Below are 24,255 nucleotides of genomic sequence, written 5' to 3' on the forward strand. Positions count from 1 at the left end.
GGTGTGAGCACACACTAATGACATTAACAGATAATATCAAGTTGAAGTGAATTGCATGCATCACTGAAAGTAGGAGGAGAAGGTCGAAGTGCGCTAATAAAGACATAAATTAACAGTATGATACTCCACTTGGTAAAAAATATGTGAAGGTTTGAGGAAATATAATCCAAAGCTAGGTAATCAAAGGGAGGTAAAGAGCAAGAGCCTGAAAGCATTTCTGATCTTAACAGGAAATAAATAAGTTTTTGCTGTGTATTGGAGTTTTCCTTTTTGACTACAAATGTGTGCTCATGCACAAATGGCTAGATGGCAGAATGATGTGCTTGTTCTGGACAGCATGACTACAGTGCAAACACTCCTCTGTTTCCAGAAAGCACATGATGAGGGTTTTGGGATCCTGACTTCTTACTGATTTTTCTTCATCAAATGCTCTTATGTTCTTAGTTTTGCGTTTCTTCAAGTTTGTTCTTATGTATTGATAATTCTGTAGTGCTGAGCTGAACTGCTTATGTCTGTTACAGATGGACAGCCATGATACAGTCTAAAATTGGGTTTGAGAAAGGCAGGTGAGACTTTAATTGGGAATGTCCAGGCATGCAAGTTACAAGTCACTGTAAGAAGTGCTGTGTGAAACCCAATAGACTTTGTTTACTTGGATAGTCTCATTAGGAGGGTCATGCATTGGTTTTGCTGAACTATTAAGTCAGAGCGACAAGCTGAGTGGGAGACAGAGCAAGTGATTACTATTCCTCTCTGTAGTCTCACATGCAACCTAAAATAGTCAGTGTCCAAAACTAATAAAAAATTATCATTTGTTTTAATGAGACCCAGGTTGCTGATCTGTCGTAAAGCTTTCTTTCTCGCTGTGGTTTTGTGGGTAGGGTGTCTTCTCTGCCTACTGATGGTGGGTTGATGTTAAATTCCCAGAATGCCCTTGAGTGGATCAGTGCAGATCAGAGAAGAGACCTTCTTGCGAAGGATTGCCTCAGCTACAAGATAAATGCAGCTGGGGGGGGGGGAGGGTGGGGGAAGACAAAATTTTCTGTGTTCCTCTTAAAAGGACACTTTAAAGTTCATGGGGGTTGTGATTCTTGCTTCTGCACTTCTCTGCCTGAATAGCTGGGAGACTGAAGATGTTCTCAGTGGTACTATTCATTCCAAAGACTAGGCAGCTTTTGAAAAAGGATTGCATGTGACCTTGATTGCTGCCACCTTCCCTCTTTCTCAAGCAAATATGTTCTGTGCATTATGTGCCAAATTCTCTTTGGCATTGTTGGGGATGTCTAATGAAAATATCTGCTTTGGTAGTTAAGGGAGATATGTCTGCAACTTGTAGAGAAACAAGAGTGTCAGTAATTACCAGAAGAATTGTTTTCTTTATAGAGAAGATACCTGGTGACTGATGGATATATGCCTTGGAGATTTTTTTCTTTCTTTTTCTTCCTCCCCCTTTTCACTTCTGTGGACTTTTTTGGCCTTGGCTCTTTGAAAACTAAAGAAAATTTATTCTCTCTCTCTGAAACTGCTGCTGTGCTACTTGGATGAGGTACTGCCATTATTTTGGAGTAAGGAGTTGAAATGGTCTAGGAGAGGTGAAAAAAAGAAGTCATGAAGGTAAAAGATGTTAGTTTCCCTTGTCGGATTATTGAGGTTAAGAATGGTGAGTATTAATTGTGCTGTGTTATTGAAGAGATGCTCCTGTGCTCTGAAGAGGTTAGTCAGCTCAGTGGCATTTCTCCACAGAGGGCTCTTCAGTGCTTAAGAATCTTTACTCTCAGTCTCTTAGGATGATTAAACTTTCTTTGTACCTCTTGAAGAGGAGAGATGAAGTGTAGCAGAGAGCAAAAAGAGCTTTTATTTTTAGGAGGCTAATTATGTGGATATCAGCCTGACACAATACTGTGCAGTCTGTACTTGTTTAGCCCCTATTAAGATAATATTTAGGCCCTCATAATTTGTAATTTATGTCCTTAAGCCCCAGGGGCACAGCAGAATTGCTCAGAAAAGTCATATATGAAACTTCTTGTGAGGCAGAGTTCCTAATTTCCTACATTGCATCAGAGAATATCAACTGACCGGTTGTCAGTCTATTCAGTCTCCTGTCACCTGCATGCATTTTCTCCTCTGCTATGTGTGAGTATGCTTTATTTATGATATAAAAAAGTTTGTCAAATAAGCAAACTGACAAATCAGACTATTGCTGCTTTGAACAGTTTGAATGTGACCTCATTTTGTATCTTAAGCTCTTAAAGCTTTGCTTAAGTGCATTAAAACTGCTATAAGTAACCCTATTAATGATGGTAGACCACTTGAGGTAGCTGGGATATTTATCTCATAAATTCTCTGCTATTGCATGAAACCAGACTAGGGACACTAGTGGTACTTTTCTCTTAATGTCTTGCTATGGTTCATAATACTTGTAGTTTTAGTCTTTTACTACTGAGAGCAAAGTTCTCCCGAGGAAGTTAAGTGTTCATGGTCATTGGGATGCTTGAATACAGAGGGAATGTATACTTTGTGTTCCCTTCTGTGCTGCAGAGGAAATTTGGAAAACAAACTCATCAGTTCTGGCTGTACGTTTTGTCTAGGTAAACGAGTGCAGTTGACAATGGAGTTCAATTTCAGCATATACTACCATTTTATAATCAGCCATTGGACTAGCATAAGACTTGCTAACAAGAAAAGCGATTTGTGTTACAGATTAATATCTTTTTCTAAATTAAAATTACATCATTACAGCTATGGAACTGTAAACAGCACTGCAATATGTTCATCTGCACAATCCAGATGTAACGATGTGGCTGAAAAAAATACTTCAGAGTGAGGGGACAAATATTTAAAGCCTGTCTGAACAAAATTGTTTTATGTCTGGATGTTTTGGCACGGCTGTTCCAAGATTTTGCTAGGAAAATTAGCCAAACTGTTTTTAGAAACCATTTCAGAATGTACTTCACAGCAGACTGCATCTCCAATAGCATTAATTGCTACTGCTGAGAAGTGGCTTACAAATGAATAAAATACCTGTGTCACTGCGACACTAATAAGCCCTTCTTATTTAAAAATAAATAAATAAAATCAACTGAACTGTTAGACTGTTGCTATGTGAATAACCTTCCTGCCTTCCCTCTGAGCTTTTAAACATGTTTGGGAGGTGATTGGTTTCACCACTTTCAGGAAAAATAGCTATGGCTATTGCTGCATAGGCTAACATCTTTGCAAGGCTTACCAACCAAATAAAACTGCGTTTATCTACAGAGAGAGAGGCACAACTGTCTGGTATGTTTTTGATACGTAGATACAGTAAAATTTCAAATAAGTGGTGAAAAGACAAAACATTAGCCGTAACAAGTGTAAGCTAAGTAGTCAACTGGCTGGAAATCTGGGTAGTGCCGGAATTCGAAGTGTAAATGGCATGGTCTTAAACTTGTATAAATTCAGCAATGATGGTCTAAGGAAAACTCTCCATTCAACGTGGAGAACTCTTTGCCCAATTCACAGGAGCCCTTCTCTCTGGAGATCCTGCCCTGTGTGTCATTCATTGGCATTCTCTGCTTGTATAAGGTGTGCTGAGAGAAACGGCTGCCTGAGACTCTGACCTTTTTCTAGGCATCCCTCCTGGGTCTGTTGAGGCATGAACCAGTGCAGAGCACTCACTTATTATTTATTTTTTTAAATACATAAACTCAGATGGAAAGTAGGGGTGAGAGGGAGTGTTGTCACCACAATTATCATTATGAAAATCTTTTGCTAAGCCTAACCCTGGAAGTGAGAGCTTTAAGAGGAGATGCCAAGGCTATATATGTCATATAAAAGGAGTAGCTGCTTGGACCTGTATTCTGTGCTGGATGTATGCATCCAGGAGTTGAGCAAAGCAAAATCAGGCTTTCAGACAGCAAATATTTTCCTAGACCTAGGCCAAATCAATTTCTTTTATAAACATACTGCTTGAGATATTGTAGTTAAAAGTTTCACACTTCTCTTAAACTATAAAATATACTTCTCTCTCCAGACAGTACATGGATTCTTAATATGTTCATATTAATAACAAGATCTGTTCACTTGCAGTTAAATCAGCATAGCTCTCAAAGATCTACTTTAATGTATCCTAACCACCTATTGAAAGTACTTTGTAGTTTGATTTTGTTATTGTAATTATACCATGTTGAAAAATACCAATCGAATGACTTGATTTTATACTAATTAAAGTCTTAGACCTTTTTTCAAATTCAAATATAACAGAAAAGTACAATAATTAGTACTTTATTGCTTGTATAATTTAAAATTATGTAAATTACACAGCTACTAAACTACTCTAAGTGGAATATATGGCCAATTTATTTTTAACTAACAGACAACGAGTATTTCATTATATAAAGGATATTTGAGATGCATAATCTGAAATATCACTAAACCCTGAGAGCTGCTTTGCATCAGGAATTTCTGAATTTGAAAATGAGAGAGAAATTATTGTGGTTCCTGTGGAAAATCTTTTGGTATAGCTCAAGTCAATTAAACAACCTAGGGCTATCCTGCTGGTACGTACTAAGGCCTGAAGTGGAGGAGGCTGGAGGAAGTCAGAGGAACTGGCTGTAGCCCACTGAGTCCACGTTTCCAGGACATGTCATGACTATACATCACTGTCATGTATATACATTAGGGTTCTCACTTTTATTCTGCTCTGACCTTTTCTTCTGCAGACTAACTGTGGGGCAGGATGGCAAAAATGGTTCTCCTGGCCTGGTAGAGGAGACTTCCAAGGATAATGGGAATTTTTCACTGATCAGATTTAAATAGTTTCCATCTATTTTGTGCTACTGATAGTTCAGTTCTGCTCTGATCCCAAATGTGCTGGCCATAGTAGTAGTTGGTTGTCATAGTGAAGCATGGCAGGACTCAAAACTGAGGGATGCTCTGAAACATCAATTTTTGACAAAAATCAGAAGGGTATAAGGTCTAGTTTTGTCCTGTTGTGAGCTATGTGAAACCAAGGCTTTTATAGAACACTTCCTAGCAAGCAAAACCCCTACAGCTGAGCAGTTGAGATACTGAATGAGTGGGTAGGAGATGTAGGTTTTGGGGAAGAATTGTGAGGTTTCTTGCACTGGTTGGAAATTCCATTCTGGCTTTCTCAAAGTCTGGCTGGGATAGAAAAGAAAAAACATGTTTGGAGAAAAGTGCTGTCACAGGGTTTTTGGCTAAAATTCAACTTGCCTAAGATTATTGTAAATTCTGTGGGATATAGTCCCAAGACTGTCTTTCCCAGATATATTAAGTCTGGATTAAGGGTACCTACTAAGGATCAAAATTGCAGAGCTACATAATGAAAAGCACTTACGTTTTTAACTTGCTCTGCCAATTCAACTATTCAAAAATTTTAATGGAGTAATATGTACCAGGACTTCTGGATTAAATATTGTCTGTGTGCATCACTTGAACTTTACTGAGTCTGTATTTTCAGCTTCTGGAGTAAAGAAAGCATATGCTCTGACTTGCTCACTGAAAAAACAACTGCATGTCCTTGCCTGATCAGGACCTGCATCAAATCTATAATGTCACCATACCAGTGCACAGATTAATTCTGGAACCCCAGAATCTTAAGCATAGTATGCCAGTCAGGAGGTATACCTGTAAATCCTCCTTAAACAGTCCTGGGTCTGAGAAGAGATGTGAGAACTTGTCTCATATTGCTCTGTCCATGCACTTATGATAATTTAGCTACTTGTGTCAACAGCCTACATTTGCCAGAAAAAACATACTGTTGAGTTTCTGATTACTTAACTATTTTGCTAAGTGATAGGAAAAATGTGTTTCACTTATTCTGTGGGAAAAGGAAAAGGTCAAGTCAGCTTAAATGTTATAAGTAAATACAGAAGATGAAAAAGATAATTGTCTTGTAACATATGATTTGTCAGTAAATCTGAGTTGAAACTTATTCTTCAAAATAGTATCTGAAGAGCAGGCAATGCTTTGACTTTAACAACTTATTCCTTATGTATTATTCCTACTCTTCATGTCTTTCATAATAAATTGATTTTACATGTAGAAATGATATAGCAGTTCTTTGCAATAATTTTTCTGGCCATGAATGAATGCTTCAGGCTTACATGTGAGGTTGACACATACGGTTTGGAACAATAAGGAAAAATTAAAATATACTGGGAGACTAACAGTTCACTTTTCCATTGCTCACTTGATGTGTAAGAGGACGGATAAATCAGCTGAATTTAGTCTGCAATTTTTTCTCTGCAGAGCTTATGTGCTGCAGAACAGTTCGAGCTACTCCAGCTTTGCTCTCTTCATAGCATTTCACTGCTTGTTTTGGCATCCTTGATATCTCATGCAACAACTCTATCTGCATCTTTATCTGTTTTTCTATTTGCCTGTAAGTGTGAAAACAAAATATGCATATTTGAAAGTTGTTTCCTGTGAAATCACATGTAATAGTTGTATGAATTTGTTTATCATTGTAGTGACTAGTGTTGTTCAATTACCTTAAAGTTCTGTTGATGTTTTTCTCATAAACCTTAGTTTTCAGTCATTTCAAGCAGGAAAGTTTTTCAATAACACTGGGACTTGTACTTCATTCATAAGTTATCACAAACGCTGTCCTGCTTCTGGTTGGGGAGGACTATCGTAGAATCATAGAATGGTTTGAGTTGGAAGGGACCTTAAAGATCATCTAGTTCCAACCCCCCTGCCATGGGCAGGGAAATCCTCCACTACATCAGGTTGCTCAAAGCCTCATCCAACCTGGCCTTGAACACTTCCAGGGATGGGGCATCTACAACTTCTCTGGGCAACCTGTTCCAGTGCCTCACCACCCTCTGAGTGAAAAATTTCTTCCTTAGATCTAATCTAAATCTGTCCTATTTCAATTTAAAGCTATTGCCCCTTGTCCTATCACTTCATGCCCTTGTAAAAGGTCCCTCTCCAGCTTTCCTGTAGGCCCCCTCTAATTACTAGAAGACTGCAATAAGATCTCCCCAGAGCCTTCTCTTCTCCAGGCTTAACAGCCCCACCTCTCTCAGCCTGTCTTCATAGGAGAGGTGCTCCAGCCCTCTGATCACCTTCATGGCCCTCGTCTGGACTCGTTCCAGCAGCTCCATGTCCTTCTTGTGTTGGGGACTCCAGACCTGAATGCAGTATTCCAGGTGGGGTCTCATGAGAGCAGAGAAGAGGGGCGGAATCGCCTCCCTTGACCTACTGGCTACACTTCTTTTGATGCAGCCCAGGGCACAGTTGGCTTTATCTTCATGTGCAGAGGAAGGATGACAGTAAGTTTTAGTATTTCTACTCAATTAAACTGGAGTGGTACATGTGCAAGCTTAAACTTACGATGGAATTTCTATGACCATGAGAAATGGGGCCCTCAGGGCAAAAACATGTCGTTGTCATAGCTCCCTTTTTGGTCATCCAGATAGTGCTTTGTTCTTTGAGGCTGGTAGAAAGCTCTTTCTTCTGCAGAGCTTTGTCTCAATCATTTAAAAAAAGATAGATGGAAGCAAAAGCTGAAATGAGGTCTTACGTTATGTTTTTTTTAACACTGAGATAGAAAAGTATGCTGCTTCAAACCTTGGATAATAGTTGAAAGCTGTAACTACCTTGCATGCTGTTGAACCTAATCATTTTCTGGCAATTGTCCGGTCTGAGAGCGTTGAGCATAAGTTTAATTCATTTTGTATCACAAGTAGTAAACAGCTCAGTTCTGTGACAAAGAGATGTCTGAACAAAGCCTTTGGGCATGATTGCTCTTGCACAGTTGCTGAGAGAGATCCAGGGTATTTGCTAGGCTTGGCTCAGCAAGGGAGATGGGAACCTTCATCCTTCTCTTTTCTCTTTGCACAATGGAGAAGAGGCAGTGGAAAGCATAAAGTCCCTCTAGAGTATGGGTAATGTCTAATTACAAACTGCTTGGAAGACAAGTTGACAGGTTGCTTGTCCTTCCCCATTGGCCAGCAAACTGAGCTGGATGTGAATGCAATTGCATGCACTATAATCTCTCCAGTGTAAGCCTTCTATAGGTGCTCTGGGATGCTTTTACAGTTAGAGGCGTACTGGCTTTGTGGAAGCTGTTCAGCTAGAGAGAGCTTCTCCCCATGGAGGTGCTGCAGGCTGGAATAGTTTAGCTGCTTGTAGTATGAACTATTTTTTTTATATACTTGGCATGATTATCCTTCTGCTGTTGCTGCGGGTCTCTTTTTCTGTGTGTGGTTTCTGTGCAATACTAGGGAGAAAAGGGGGATGCGTAAGGGCTACTTTGTGCCCTTATTTTACTTGGGAGTACATGTGAATGAGACTTTTACCCTGAGGTGTGAGGTTTTCTACTCCTCTCCATGGCCCAAAAGTGCAATTTCCTCAAACTGTTTGGGATGATGCTGGTAGCATGTGTTTCCTGGTAAACAGTGTTATTGGAAAAACATTTGTGCTATCATTTTAAATATCAGAATAGCTTTGAAGCAGCAGTCAATATTTTTTGCTAACTTTTTGTAGGGATAGAGATGAACAGTTTGCAGTGCTTTTTCAGTACCTTGCTCACTATAAGCTCTTAACTCAACTTAATTAGTATGTGGAAAAGAACATTTGGAGCCAGGTCAGTCCATGGTGGATCAATTTTTAAGGGCTGTGATTTAAATGAGACTCTGGTTATTTAGCCTTCTGAAACTTGGCAAATGTTTGCTATAAAATTCTGGAACTTTTAATTAATAGCAAAGTATCTAGTAGTTAAGACTAGAATTACTTTCTTTGCAATATGTCAGATTGTTTTCAGTAAGACTGGTTGTGTGCATGAGCACACAACTGACTGAAGTGGATGTTGTAGTGTAGGTGTTAAAATCACCGGTTCTTTCCTAGCTGTCAGGTGTCTCAGTAAATCGTTAGTCTCCATTTCATTAACTGAAAATGCAGTGCTGTAATGTATCAGGGCCATAGGAGATGACCACTGAATAAGATTTTTCTAGATTTCCGAACCTTCTTCCTGTTGTCTTGTGGATCCACCTGTGATCAGGCTACAAATTTCTTCATGTGTGATGGTTGTATCTCAGCTTAGATTTCAGTCTGCTTGTCTTTTCATACTAGTGTTTCATGTGCAAGAAAAGCCGTTGCAATATCTCTCACAAGCTTACTCTCATGCTCTTGTTTTCATACCCTAGAATAATTTCATACCCTAGAAGAAATTTAAATGCTTTTAGCAAATACACGCTGAACTTTGTTAAGTAGCTATGATAGAAATAAAAAGTTTTAATATTGTTCTAAAGTATTTTACAGATGACTGAAAGGTACTGGCGTTTCCCCTCCTGTCCTACTCGCAGCTCTCAAAACTTTAAACTTCAGAGATCTTAAATCAAATTCCATGAATTCATGAAAGTAATCTTTAGCAACCTTCAGATTGCCCTGCTTGGTTCCTGAAGTAATCCAGAGTAAATTTCACCAAGCACAGTTGATTCAACACTTAATCTAATCTCTACCATATATTCTTATTACAGATGGATTGTTACGGGGGCTCAAATGAAGTGTGTCGTAGTCAGACTGGTTCATTGTGAATGAAAATCTGAGTTTTCACTAGGGCACAGCTCTGATTTGATTTGTACAGAAAAAAGATATTTACTAAATGTTAAAGAGCAAAGCAAAGGATTGTGAGATATGTCCAATAGTGTTATGGAGATAAGTGTTTAGTGCCTTTTTCTTAACATCTTTATTAATGATCTGAAAACTCAAGTAAACAGCATATTATTTAAACATATAGATGATAAATGCAGAAGTCTTTGCAAATGTATGAGCTGATACGGGGAAAAATGCTGAGGTACTGACAGAGCTTTGAAAAATAAGTAAGAAACAAGAAAATAAAAAAATTTTCTGGATTTATTCTGGAAAAATTAGTAGTTAACAAGTCTGGTGCAAAAGCTATTGGGATTTTAATTATTTGATATGATAAAAATAATTGGTCTACGTATGCAGACATGTTTGCTCATATCCTCCTGAACTAATGATGTTTCCCCAGTGCTGGAGAACATAAGCATTTTTGGTGCTTTAGTTTCAAAGAATCAAGAATGATCACAAATCTGTACTGGCTTGGAACAAGGTTTGACATAGTGATTCTGGCTGAAGGGAAAACCCTTACAAGAATTGAGGCTTGTTAACTTTCTGGGTTTGACTTAGAATTTGAAGATTTTTTGACTTGTAATTGTGAACTTTGGAGAGAACTTCAAGCTGGAAGGTGGTGCGGGTGTTTTGTTTGTTTATTTTAAAAGTGGTTTCCATAAACTCTTCACTTTTTTTCACTCTTCTTTTCTTCAGCAGTTTTAGATTTGTAATGACTATTATTCAACCACCTATTTGAAATGAAGGAATATATGTGGTAAAGTTCCTTGAAAGTGTATAAATTTGCATAAAACCACTAAAATCTATTGGATATATCAGTTTGTGGTCACTGTAAATTATGAACTGTGTGAAAACACACACATGTGAAGGGGCCCAGTGAAAGTTAGTTAACCTTGAATCTGGAATTCCTTGAACTCTGTAGGTTTGATTATGTAGCCTCCTTAATTTGTCATTAATGTAATTAATCTTTTACTATTTCTCACGTGGGAGGAAGCAACAGTGAAGGAAAACTTCAAATAAAGCCTCTGGAGCTTTCATGAGATGCTGGCATGCCAAAAACCAAACCAAACAAAACAAAAAACAACACACAAACCCCCCCAAATGAACACAAAACCTAAACAAACAAAAAGCCCCCCTAAAAACTGAAACCAAAACCACAACCAGCAAAACAAGCATTCAGAGGGAACTTGACAAATTCTTTAGTCTTAAGATTGTTTGGCTAGGTATGTCTTGTTTTGCTACTGGTGTTTGAAGCTCATTAGAGTTTTCCTTGTCTCAGACAGACTAATATTCATTCTACCTAGAAATCTCAAGTGTTTATCCCATTTGAACCCAGAGTCAGGGTTTTTTGACTGCCATCTTGGCCTTCGCTGTTCCAAAGCGGAATAATAGAGGTAGTGTAGGTGTTATATGATTTGTAGAAATGCACTTTTATTCCTGCAGTGTCTTCTTGGTCTTCTGTACTGGGTTACATGGCTCTACTAATCTTTCCTTATAACTGCACTGTCAGTTGCCTAGAAAACTTCAATAGCATGTAAGATCTTAAGGTTCAGAATGTAATCTCCAACTCATCTTTTCTGGCTTTTGTGTGGCCAACAGTCTGGGTTTGTCCTTGGTACAGGTGAATAAGAATGTTCTAACTTAAGGAGAACTAGGCTTGCTTGAACCAGATCTGAACTTGCCCCAACTCTTCTAGATGGACGAGTTATTACAGAGTGTCCACGAATGCAAAGTACAGTGCCAGGAGATTTGACTAGTTTAAATTTAGCCAAGCCATTAAAGCTACTAAAAATATTGATATTTTTTTCCTTCACGTTCCTTGAAAGATTTTCAGTAGTCTTGACCTGTTCCATCTTTATCATGTGTCTCTAAACCTCTATTTTTCTATTCCTTTAGTTAACTTTGTGACAAAATGAAAACCTCTTTAGAGCTTTTTGGTTTTTTATTCCCTGACAAGGGACCCTATGACAGTAAAATGCTGGCAATAGTGTTTCTGATTAGACTTCTTGTTTTATTATCTAATTCTTTAATCCATAGTAATAGTCTTTTCGTTGCTAACTAGTTGCTAAGAAGGATAGATTGCCTTCAGAGGCCTTTCTGGGAAATGGTCCAGTACCTTGCTTGCCCATTTTAACCTCAAATTTGCTGTTAGAATTATGCAGTGTTATGGGATAACACAAGTCAGACTTAACAGCCTCACTTCACTGGTTGGAAGACAACAGAACACACGTTTGCTGCAGAATGGTATCAAGTAATATGCTTAGTGCTTTGTATCTCACTGGTGTTTCATTATGTGATCATGTAGATTTCTGTTTTGCTTGCTAAGAGCAGGATGATAGTGTTGTGCTGTGCTGGATGTTGTGCAAAGATGATGATTAATTTGTTAATCAGGATACCGGATTTGATATAGGATAGCTTGATGAGTATCTTATAGGCTAAATAAATAAAATGAAATTTTCAAAGGTATTGATTTGGTACATTTTGATTATGGCATAGCAGAGATGGACTAGATAAGGGATAAAATAATGGTGTTTTCATTAATTTGTTTTAGGAGAAGTGAGAATAACAAGTCTGATTAAAACAATAGCACCAGAGAACAAAATGCATTTTGTCTGGATGCATCTGGCCCTGTTACAGAACACATGGGGTACTAGCTATAGCCCATTAGCTCAGGTAAAATATGATGTCATGTACTCTGGGCTGTGCTGTGCCTGGCTGTCTGTTTGTGTCTAAATTGTGAAAAGGAAAAAAAAAACCCCACACCTATTCCCTCCCAGTATAACTGGGGCAGCTAGGTTTCGTAATGAACTGCAGGTGTAATATTTTAGTGTTCTCAGCATTGCAAAGGCTGTCCAAGAGCAGGACCAGATGGCAGAAAGCAATACGACTGGCCTAGTTTGGAAAAAGAGGAGAAGCAACCAAGCACTACGGTGTGTGTGTATGTATAAAGCTTTGCCTGTTTATCATGGCTTACTGTGGGTGATCAAGTGTGTTAAACCTGCTCTCGGTATCATCATTTTGCTTTGGGAATTGATGAATCTGAGGCAAAACTGGAAACAAGATGGAGTCACACATCTTTCCTCCGTGGGGGTATCAGTAGCACTCTTTGGCTCAACTGAGGACTTCCTCACTCCCACCATGAAACTGTTCCTGCTACCTACTGGAAATGCAACTGCTGAATTGACAAAGTTTATGCTCAAGTGTTTGCTCATTCGTTTATTATTTAAGATGAGGTTTTCAGTTTTGTCATGTTTTTGTGACAACTGAACTTTCAGGACATTTTGCTGTATTTATTTCTTGGTTCTGAAATTGGAGCCTGCATTTTGATACTGCCTCTGAAGTGCTCTGATTGCACACAATTGCTGAAGTTTTTGATAAATGGTGAAATGTTCCCTTCCCATGCTTTTAAGAAAGAATTGTGTCATTCAGGCTTTGTCTGGGTGCTAGGATTTGGGCTGTGGATCTGTATGTTTATTGCACGCAGGCATGTATACTGCCAGTGTGTTTTGAAAATATTTTCCTCCAATAATCACTGCTTCACATGTCTTATCTTTGTAGAGTTTATTATTCTGCATATTTCACAATTTTGCAAGTCCTCTCACCATGAAAAATCCTTTAGAAATAAGTAAAAGTATAGCTTTTACTCTGAGGGCAAACTTAAGTTTTCTCTTGCTGTTTAAAAATCACCTCTGTTCACATGAGAACTTTCACAACTCAATTTATCTTGATCTAGTAGTGAAGTAAAATTATTACAATAATGGCTTTAGTGGCTGTCGATAATGGCTGTCATATAACTTAAAACTGTGTCAGAAGCTTAGAAATAGTGTTCTGTTCAAATCTTCCTTTTGTGTGGAGATTCTGCTAGCAAAATAGTTTTATGTTTACAGAGCTCTGATTCTTCTTGTACTGGCTTTCTTCAGTGTAGGCTGGACGTTAGAAATTGAAGGTGTCCAGGTCCTGTGCGCATAATGATCTCGATTGAGATTAATAGTTACTTTGGGCTTCCTACACCTACTACTGCAAAGCAGGCAGCCATGATGCTTTAATCCTCCTTTGCTTTTTCTCCAGATACTGGACTGCCTTCTCAGGCCTGAGGAGAACCTGGGATTTCAGTGCAGGATGAAAAACAACAGCTAAAGGTTGACGAGGAGGGAAAAGATTGGCAGAAAATCCCCAAATTTGAGCAGATTCACTATTGGTAATGAGCAAAAGTGACAAAGGGGAACCTGAAAAATGCATATTTTAAAATAGATAAATGTAAAACAGATAAAATAGCAAAATATTTATACTTTTTCAGTTCCAAAAGAGCTCTGCATGCAAAAATTATTTTCTGTTTGGGAAAGTCGATTGTAGTACTAAGAATTTATCAGCCTGTTGAGAGAAAATGTACCATTAGCAAAAATCACAAGACACTTACCACATCCATTGTTTCTGAAAAGCTAATGTTAAATGATTTGGAGAGTAAGTTATGTGAGTGGATGAGCTCCATGGTTTTCAACTTACTAATTCTTATGATACTATATTAGGTGTTCATTTGTCAACATTATAAATAGGGAATTGGGTTGGGTTTTGCCTTGTTTCTTTCTCTAGAGGATAGATTTATTGCTAATAGGTATTGCTCATAGAGGTGGATAATGTCTTTTGTTTCAATAGTCATTCAGCAACACAACTGCTCATTACTGACTCAGTGAGTCAGTGTTCTCAGAAATGACTAGCAGTTTTGTATGCCTCAATTTCTGGCTATCCAATTTGAGAGGCCATAAAAAGGCTTGTATGGTTTTGTTTTTAATTTTTTTTTCCTACCCCTGCCTCTTCCCTCTCCCCTCAAAAATTCTGATGATCAGCCTTATAGAAATCTTAGTGGATGTAAAAAACTTGGTGTATGTAGAATTCAGGAGAATCCATCTCTTTCAGTGCTGCAAAGGGGGATAAGAGGCAGTTCTTAAATGTATTGATGACTATTCCAAGCTCCGAAATGATACAGAAGGACACTTGATTCTCCAACTTTATGATAACTTTCATGAAATATTTAATGCTTGTCTGATGATTTATTCCTCTCTGCATAATGCAATCTAAAAGAATGGTTTCGTTAATTATTTACATTGTGCTGCTGATGTTATTTCTCTCTGAGTGCTTTCCAGTAGTAGTTCCTTCTGCTTATTACCAGGAGAGACTTTAAAAAGCAGATCTTGTCAAGAAAGCAGAATGATAACCTGTCTCATTTGTATCTGTGTGCGTCTATAACGTGTGTGCTGGGTAGAAAAGTACTAACAGGGCTGAAGCAAGTAAAGAGGGACTTAAAATCGCCTGGGAGACTCATGCTCTGAGCTGAGAATAAACCCTGGGTCTTGCAAGTGTGCCTCTTAGGGCTCCTCGTGGCTGTGTTGGCAGGATGAGAAGCTGAAAAGGGCAGTTCAGAGAGGTTTTTGAAGCAGTGACAAGGTAGAGTGAAGAACATTAAAAGAACTTGAGTGAGATGCCTGAGGGTGATGATCCAGCATCACTGCAGGACTCTAAACAGCTTGCAAGGTGGTTGTGGGCAAGCTTTTCCTCCTGTAATCTTGTTTTAATAGGATGTAAGTCTGACAGCCAGCAGTGAACTTGGCAGCAGTAGCAACAGAGGGAGGGAGGCTACCAGGGCTTTCTAAGGATGCATAAAACAAAGGCCTTTGAGTCTTTTGGTCCCATGGATTCTGCTGTCAGTGATCTCCCTGGCTGCCTGAAACCCACTCAAGTAAATATAAGAAAAGGAGAGCTGCCAATACTTACCTCCTGTTGAAGGTTCTGCTTGCTAACTCTGTTGGCTCCAGCTAGAGTGCGAGGCAGGAGAGCAGTACAGCCCCTCTGCCTCTTGCAGAAGCTGACTGGCTTCCCTCTGCCATAGCTGGAGCTTTGTGCCACTCTGGTAGTGCAGTGGGGAGCAGCATCTTGAGAGGAGCAGGCTGACATTGACATTTCCCTCTTGATCACTCTTTCAAAAACAACACACCTAAAGGGGAAGAATGATTCCTGGTTCCTACCTATTTGTCTGGCAAAGGTCAAAGTATGTTCAAGACACAGTTTCTTACAGTTGGCATGATTTCTCAGTGTTACGTGGGATAGTCAGGTGTTAGGTGACCGATAGTAAACTATGCTAGCAAACAACTTGAAAATTTTATTTAAGGAGATAAATCACAGGAAAAAGACCCTTGTAAATACTCCATAATGGATGCTATTGATGACATAAGAAAATGTTTTTTATGGGTGTTTTTTTAATGTTGGAAGCAGTGAAGTCAGGTTTATAATAGCATCTATGCTGTTTTAAGTGGTTTTCAATTAATCAAACTCTTTGATAAATGCCACCTTAATATGATAAACAACAAGAAGATTTTTTTTAACTTAGCACATCCTTTAGCTTTTACAAGGACTGTAATTCAGTTCTACATCAGATTATTCACTGCAGTGTATTCTACTAGGAATTAGGTGTCCCCTCCCACCCCCCTTTTGGTAGGGAGAGAGGAAATAAAGTCCTTATGCACAGTAGAAGATTTCTAGATGGCAGTTGTGCTGTACAGACTAGAATCTAGCTCAGGGCATCCACAGAGAAGAATGTGTCAGAGTCTTCTCTCAGATACAGTGGTAAAAATTAGGAATAATATCAGTCAATGGATTTGCACCAGTATGAGAAAAGAATAAAGGACAGCCAGTGAAGCTGGTTAAGCAGTTTAACTACTGAGTTGGCTCTGATTCACTTGCTGACCAGATCAGCTAACTGCTGATGCTCAGGGGTGTAGTAACATGTCTCAGGACAAGATATGCTCCACTTTGTGAGGTACAGCTATGCCAAGAATAAAAATATTGCAGTTGTTTGCAGGAAATAAGGTGTAACAATATCTAGCCTCTGTTAGTTGAATGGGACCTGGCTCTACTGTACGTGCTTGTTGACTCGTAGTCCAACAGTCAGAATAATTCTACTGACTTTCAGCACAGCAGACTATGCTTTAACTCATGACTGAGAAGAATGCTGTTGCTTAATTTCATGCTTTACAATAAAGGAGCAACAAAAAAATTGCTGTAAGTTTTTAAAGCTTTGCTAAGCATGAGTGACTTCTTAGGGCTTGAACTGTGCTGTGGGCCTTGGGAAACTTTCAGCCAAGTAGCCCTTTTGGTCATCACTGGAGTGTTCTGGGGCAGACGTCTTTCAAGAGGGCAGTTCAGAGACACCACCAATGGGCTTATTGCCCATATGGGGGCTTCAGATGCATTCCTAGGGATTTCTGTGCTAAGCCAGTTGTCCCTGGCTTAGTCATATCAGAGACATACCACATATCTGTGAATCTTACATTAGGCTCATTTAAATAAACAAATGTATAGGACAGTGAGGGATAGGAAAAACACTGCATTTTTTTTCAAAGGCTTTTGGCATGAGTTGAAGTGCTTCTTTATTCTTTCTAAGAGAATCCAAACTTGTTGTGTAAGGTGTCTCATGAGTCCTTCATATAAGGCTCTTAGGAAATTCTTTTATGCATTTAGAAATATGCAGGCTTTCAAATACTGTAAATCCACAGCACCTCTGAAGGTGTATCACTTCCATGTGGTGAAAAAAGCTGACAATAGACTGAACTTTGTCATAGTCCCTATATATAATACAGCCTACCTTCTTAAATGGGTTGCAAGAAAGAGCAAAATTAAGTGTTCTCGGACATCAATGATCATTGCTCCCATCGGTGCCCACCCACATCAAACACTTGTAAACAGAGGACACATGCAGACAAACATCTTGCCCATACCTGCTTGTTGCTTGTATGCAGATCCCCTCTTCCATGCAGTCATCCATCAAAAACGGAGTTGGCAGTGATAAATGGTATGCACCTTAAAATTTACTCATGCGTGTTGCAGAGCAGCTCATGAACATCGTTAGCAGAACTACTTCTTAATAAATACAAGCCCATCTTATTGCAGTATCAACTACTACTACTGCAAGTCATAGAACTCACTATAGTATTGCAGCAATACATAAAAATGCTGGTCTTGCTTAAGAAGAAACTAAGCAAGGACATGAATGAGATTCAAGGGTGTATGAAGTTCCAGAAGGAGAAAATGCAATACATTGAATGATGATTTCAAGTTATCTGGGTCTTCTAAGACCATTTCCATCATTACTTAGTTTCTTTTGTTGTTTGTTGGATATTGTTTCCTTATCTAGTGTTCTCTCAATTATTAAAACCCAATTACTGTCTGTTTGATTTTTAAAATTAATTATTTAAAATTCAGAATGAAACATAAGGGATATCACAAATGCATACATCACAAATTTTTTTTGGTATCTTATTAGAATTCCCATTAGTTTCTCATGCAACTGCCAGCCACCTCATTTTCTTCAGAGAAATTAATTTCAAGTTGTGGGCATTTGTATACTAGAAAGAGAAAAACTGTTTCTACAGCTCTGTGTGCTGAGACCCATACAGACTTGTCCTTTGGTTGGGGAACTTTGGCAAACTTTTATTCTGGGTGACTGCTATGGTCACTGTGACTTTCAGAAATGGACCTGATTTGCATTAGAATACTTAATTTGCAGTGCTGTATCATTACACTTGTCTGTGCTGAGAGAAAAGAATTCAAACTTCAGCAGAACTCTATTCTTGCATGTCTTCATGAATTATTTTATTTTAGGAGTTAATGTGGGCATGCTGTTATCCACTGGCTCAGGATCTGCATTTTTTTGAGGGAGGAGTAAGGTGTTGGTGGTGCTTGGATCTTTTGCCTTGGGGCTCCATGAGAAAAAACAGTATTTTAAGTTTCTTCCTAAGGCATTCAAAATTTAGACTTGTATATCCTTATTGTCATCATCTCTCTTTCATTTTTAATGGTGGACTGATTTTAAAGGATGTTCTGGTTTCCAGTGCTTCAGTAATGCTGGCCTGGTGGGCTCCCATTACGCCACATAGTGCACAGTGAGGTTTCTTGTGTTTCCAGAGGGATGCTGAGTTCTGCTCCTAAAAAACAAAGTTTCTTTTAAAAACAAGACTGTAAAACTTCCTCAGGAAAGCAGTGTCATATCTGGCAGGAAGGGAGATCAGATGCCAGCTCTGGTGGTGGAGATGCTGCTGCAGGACTCTGAAACACGCAGCACTGAACTCGAGCACGCATGTGCCTGTCCTGCTTCTGGTTGGGGAGCACTATTGTAGAATCGTAGAATGGTTTGAGTTGGAAGGGACCTTAAAGATCATCTAGTTCCAACCCCCTTGCCATGGGCAGGAACACCTTCCACTACACCAGGTTGCTCAGACTCATCCAGCCTGGCCTTGAACACTTCCAGGGATGGGGCATCTACAACTTCTTTGGGCAACCTGTGCCAGTGCCTCACCACCCTCAGAGGGAAGAATTTATTTCCTTACACCTAATCAAAATCTACCCTCTTTCAGTTTAAAGCCATTGCCCCTTGTCCTATCACTACATGCCCTTGTAAAATGTCCCTCTCCACCTTTCTTGTAGGCCTCCTTTAGGTACTGGAAGGCTGTTAGAGAAGGCTCTGGGGAGACCTTCTTCTCCAGACTGAACAACCCCAACTCTGACTGTTTTCATAGAAATGCTCTAGCCCTCTGACCATCTTCGTGACCCTCCTCCAACAGGTCCATGTTCTTCTGATGTTGAGGACCTCAGAGCTGAAGGCAGTACTGCAGATGGGGTCTCATGAGAGCAGAGTAGATGGGCAGAATCATCTCCCTCGATCTGCTGGCAGCACTTCTTTTGATGCAGCTCAGGATACAGTTGGCTTTCTGGGCTGCAAGGACACATTGCGAGCTCATGTTGAGTGTCTCATCAACCTACACCTCCAAGTCCTCCTCAGGGCTGCTCTCAATCCGTTTTCCACCTAGCCTATATTTGTGCTTGGGATTGCCCCGACCCACGTGCAGGACCTTGCACTTGGCCTTGTTGAACTTCATGAGGTTCTCACAGGCCCACCTCTCCAGCCTGTCAAGGTCCCTCTGTATGGTGTCCCTTCCCTCCAGCGTGTCCACAATGCCACACAGTTTGGTGTCGTCAGCAAGCTTGCTGAGGGTGTACTCAGTCCCACTGTCCATATCACCAACAAAGATGTTAAACAGCGTCAGTCCCTGAGGAATGCCTCTTATCACTGGTCTCCACTAGGACATCGAGCTGTTGACCGTAACTCTCCGAGTGTGACCATCTAGCCAATTTTTTGTCCGCCGAGTGGTCCATCAATCAAATCCTTGTCTCTCCAATATTTAGAGACAAGGATGTTGTGCAGGACAGTGTTAAATGCTTTAGACAAGTCTAGGTAGATGATGTCAGTTGTTTTTCCCTTATACACCAATGTTGTAACCCTATCACAGACAGCCACCAAATTTGTCAGGTATGATTTGCCCTCAGTGAAGACATGTTGGCTGTCACTGATCACCTTTTTTTCCATGTTCCTTAGCATGATTTCCAAGATCATCTGCTCCATGATCTATCTGTGGACTGAGTTCCCTGGTTTGGAGGAAGGGCTGGAACATGTCCTCTAACACATTCAAGGTTTCTCATTGTTGTTGCTGATACTGAATTTGTCTGCCCTAAGTGGCATCTATCTGGGCTGTGCCTGCTATAGACATTCGGAATGACAGCCTGTAGAATGAGGCTTGTTGGACCCACTTCTCTATGTTAGACTCAAGGGAATAAGTGACTTCTGCTGTGGGAATGGCTGTTCCCTCATCCTCTGCACAAGAGCTGCTGCTGTCCTATCTGTCTCTCAGCACCAGCCAGTGTGGCTTTCAAAAGTGGTTGTATAAATAACCTAAATGAAGGGACGGTAGTAGGAAACTATCAACCTTTTCCTGCTTATGTCAGCATACTCTTGTGCAAACCCACTGTTGGTGATCACTTATGATTCTTCAACACAAACTCATTGAGCAAGTTCTGCACCAATGTAACAAATGAACTGTCCTTTTTTATGTTTGTGCAGAACTTAGGAGGGGCAGAGATTCAGGTGAAAATGTGGCCTTTTGTGGCCTTTAGTGCTGAAAACCAAAGAACCTAGCTTTAATTTCAAATCGAAAGGTGAGTTTGATAGGACTGAGAAACTTGCAAGTTTAGAGAAGAAAAATAAAGTGAAAAAAGGACCATAGCTTACAATAAGCTACTGAAAGACAAAAGTGCCAAACTATTTTTAATCTTTGAGAGGAACAACATGACACCCCTGGCAGGACTGTCATGGACTTCAGTATGGCTTGTATCTCAGCCTGTTACTTATTGCTCTGAGTCCCTCATTGCAAAGAATGTCATTCTCATAATGGGGATGTATACTCAATCACTGGATTACATAAAGGTCTCTTCCTCTTATGGCACAATTCAGAATCTGTTGTGCTTTTGCCCTGAAATGTTTCTGTGCTCAAGACTATGCTGTTTCTAATCACTCACCTGTGTCTTCCCTCACATTCGTGCTCCACTGTTGTTGCATCAAAGAATGCGAAATAGTTGGTCAGTGCTGTTGCAGTTTAGTTTGGCTTTGCAGTATTTGGACAATCCTGTGACTGAACAAGTGCTGGTTCTTTCTTGTTAGCTCCATTACTTCTTTGGTAAGAGGAAGTCCCAGGGAATTCCTGTGTAACAGTTACTGATCAGTTTATTCTTTGCACTTTACAAGCTACTGGAGACCTCGGCTAAGATGGAAAGCTGAGAGCAGAGAAATAATTGTCTTACTGGAGCAGAATCAGTCACTGGCATGACTCTTTCAGAAATGTGTTGGAACCTAATCACCTCTGGAAATTTTAAGTGGATGGCTTTTGCACATTTGTGAGCTTCTAAGTGCTTAACCATCGTACAGGATTTTTAAAAAACACTTATCTGCATTGACAGGTTATTCTGCTCTGCCATTGCCAAAGCAACTGATTTGAAGAGCATACCATGGATTTCTGAAACGTGAAGAACCTCAGAAAACCTAAAGTTTGCTTTTCTGGGTTCCAGTCTAAGATCTTGTCTGTAAGAACATGCTTTCTCAATGTTTTTCTTAGTCTGCAATAGCTTTTGATTTGTTTACTTGATTTCTCAAGGTTGTTTAATTCTTCAGTTCAAAAAGCCTCACTTTCCTTGATGTCACTATGCTGATATAATATTAGCAGAACAAAACATGCTGGCAGTCAGCTGTTGTGTGTGTGTTCATTACCAATTTGCTTTAGTTGGTTTCATATTGGTAAAACTTTCCTTTGTAACGTGTTATGTTAGCTTTTCTTACAAGCTTTATCTTGTAATGATGCAAGCAGGCTGGAGTGGAAACTGATGCTCTGCAAGAACTGACAGGCATATGGGCAGCTGTTTGGGAAATGCTTTAAAAGGTGGCTTGTCTGATGTCTGACCTTAAACATATATTATTTTACTTTTTTTTTTTAATTGCTCAATTTAAGCTCTTAACCTAGACATGAAGGCAAAGCTAAGAGAAATCACCTTTGCTTGAGGGGGGTGCTGAGAGTATGGGTTGCTTTAAAATTGCTTTTCATTCAAGTGTTATTAAAGGTAAAACCTAGCATAAAGAATTTGAAATTAAGGACATTTAGCAGCAGGAACATAGCAGAGAGTGGGGGGGAGGGGGGAGGGGCGGGCAAAAGGCATTTATAATATAAATGATGATGGGCAAGGTACTTTGCATGTAGACAGTGCCACTAATTAACAACTGTGAGGTGGCCCAGGACAGGGACTGAGCTCAGAGGAAGACAAAAGTCCAGATGGCAGGCTGTGATCCAGAAGTGTAGGGCATCAGACTCTGTTACAAGGTGACTGCAAGGTGAGAACAGAGACTTTTTTTTTTTAGTTAGAGCAAGTGCTCCAAGAGAAACTTCATAGGGTGGTAGTGAATTGACTGCACAGACACAGAATACATCTAGCCTTAGAGCTAAGTATAGATTCTGTTTTGCTCCCAAGATTTTGTGGCATGAATGTTCCCTGGGAGATACTTAAGTGCTTGGAAGAGAAAATAAAAGTGAAAGCTGTTTTATGGAAGCAAACGTGAATGCAAATATTTTATTTACCTAATGTGCTAGCTAGGCACTTAGCTGAACAGTTTATAGCGTAAGGGTGATGCTGTTAATCCCTATGTGGATGTGCAAAGAAATGTTCCCATGGCACAGTGACAGCCTAGGAGGCCGGGGACAGTGTTAATGGACAGAGGGTGGTGCAGAGGCCGAGAAGCCCCCTCTCGTGGACATGGAAGCTGTGTCTTCCGGGACAGCATGCAGCATCTGAAAAAACGAAATGGATTGCTTGCTGTTCCTTACTTCACTTTCGCAAAACTTTTTCATCCTACAGCATGTATCTTGTATGCTCTGTTGATTTCTCTGGGCCTAATGTATGTCAGCACCTTGCTATGAAGCACTACATTTCTTAGCTAAGTAATCCCACGTGTTTCAGCAGCACTTCCTCTTTGGGAAGTATCTGGCACTACAGGGGAAACCTGCAGAATGAAGCCATAGGGTGGGGCGTAGTTAGGATGGCACATGTACCAATATTCAGTGAAATATTGAGATCTTATAAGTCTAATTATTCATGACATATATCAATTTTTGACATGAGGTCAAAAACTTTTGAGAAAAGGTGAAGCATTACTAATTAGTGTGTGTGGAGGACAAGTTTCAATACTCAAATACTTCTTCGCAGTCTGTGATTTGGATGCAAGGCATGAATGCTTAGCAACCTTGAAAATAGCCAGGGAGAAAGACCACAGATTATGTCTTGTTGCTAACGCGCTTGACACAGTTTACAGGTAGATGTTTAGACAGGTTGTGGAAGGATATCTGTTAATGGTTGATGCTGATCTGTCCTATCTAAAACTAAATTATAGTCTCCAAATGTGAAATGACTCTTCTCAGGCCATATTGAATTTCAGATTAAAATTCTGAATCTCAGTTTATCCTTTCAGATTATGTAATAAGATGTGGCTTCCAGACTTGAGTCTAGAGATTATTTTTTTCTGAAGTTTAGGGTCTATATTCACTGTTCAGCCTCCCTATGTTAAGGGGAGAAACTCACATTGTAAACTCAGGCTTGAGCAGCTAGCTGAGGACAAACTTTAACCAGTACTAGAATATATACTACAGGAGAATAATTCACGATGTATACTATGAGACATCTGTTGTTGCCTATGGTTAGAAGAACGCTTGTGAAGAGTTTTTTGTTCTTGCCGTATATATTTGTTACTTGAAACTAGTTCACAATACTTAAAACATTGAGCTGAATGTTTACTATGTGAAAACATTCACAGTATTGAATCTCAATTAGTGTTCTTAGTAAGCAAAACCAAAGATACTGCAAATAACAGCCGTGAGGATTTGATTAAAAATTCACAGAGTATAAAGGTATAATGTCTTTGTACTTTTAGTCCAGTACACTGTAATGCTCAGTTAAGCTATCGACTGAAACTTCTGCCACTCAGCAAAACCAATTTTTTATCTTTGCAGAAAGCATGAAGTGAGATGACAACATTGAACATGGAACTTTTTCTGTTTCATTTTTTTCTTGTTATAAGGCAAGAAAAGGGTTGTAGGACACATTATGGCAGCCAGTAAAAAAAAGCATTAAGTAAAGCGCCAAAAGCTTTAGTGTGATGTTCTAGTGATGATTAAAAATGTCCTATGCAATTTTGGAATAAATTGACACGAATCATGCACTTTCTATTTCAATACACTT

The sequence above is a fragment of the Tauraco erythrolophus genome, chromosome 2, assembly GCF_009769465.1.
Source record: "Tauraco erythrolophus isolate bTauEry1 chromosome 2, bTauEry1.pri, whole genome shotgun sequence".
In the NCBI taxonomy this organism is placed as follows: Eukaryota; Metazoa; Chordata; class Aves; order Musophagiformes; family Musophagidae; genus Tauraco; species Tauraco erythrolophus.